Source organism: Penaeus monodon, chromosome 25, assembly GCF_015228065.2.
Source record: "Penaeus monodon isolate SGIC_2016 chromosome 25, NSTDA_Pmon_1, whole genome shotgun sequence".
NCBI lineage: Eukaryota > Metazoa > Arthropoda > Malacostraca > Decapoda > Penaeidae > Penaeus > Penaeus monodon.
The window spans coordinates 14,252,239-14,252,737 of record NC_051410.1 but is presented as its reverse complement, the minus strand read 5'-3'; the positions used below and the strand labels follow the sequence as shown (position 1 = coordinate 14,252,737).

Here is a 499-nt window from a genome sequence, read left to right as displayed (position 1 = left end):
TTCCCCCCGCATTCTACACAGTCACGTCACTCATTCCGATTTCAGGTGATGAGGTCAGAACATGAACCTTCACCTTCTGCGGGGCGGTTTCGTCCACTTTCTATCCTGGACAAGTTCTTCCAGCCGTTACGATATCGCCCAAGTCATAGTTCAGACAATCAGAAATCATGTTAACGTCAATACCCGGACCGGGACCTCCCTCTAATTTCTCGAGCTACGGTACTATTCCGTGTGTGAAGCACTGTCATACATGGGTGTTATGCCCACTCGTGAACAACCACATGTAGCAAATCTGATAAAATAAAAATATTGTGCCACATGTAAGATTAAAAAGGTGTCACCAATGTACAAGGATATAAATAAAACTATGATGGATTGTCACCCACGTGCGTTATGCCCACATGTAAACAAAACATTGTTCGTGTAATAATCTCCCCTGGTAAAGTCCAGAGCTTGTGAGACATTGCAAGATTAAAGAGAAGTCACCAATATACAAGGA

At 43.3% G+C, this 499-nt stretch overlaps 1 protein-coding gene across 1 annotated transcript in view; it reads right to left on the bottom strand.

The window, feature by feature from the left end:
• The window catches only part of LOC119589322 (homeobox protein homothorax-like), a 211,183-nt gene that overhangs the window by 63,597 nt on the left and 147,087 nt on the right, over positions 1 to 499 (bottom strand). The gene's annotated exons all lie outside the window — the stretch shown is intronic.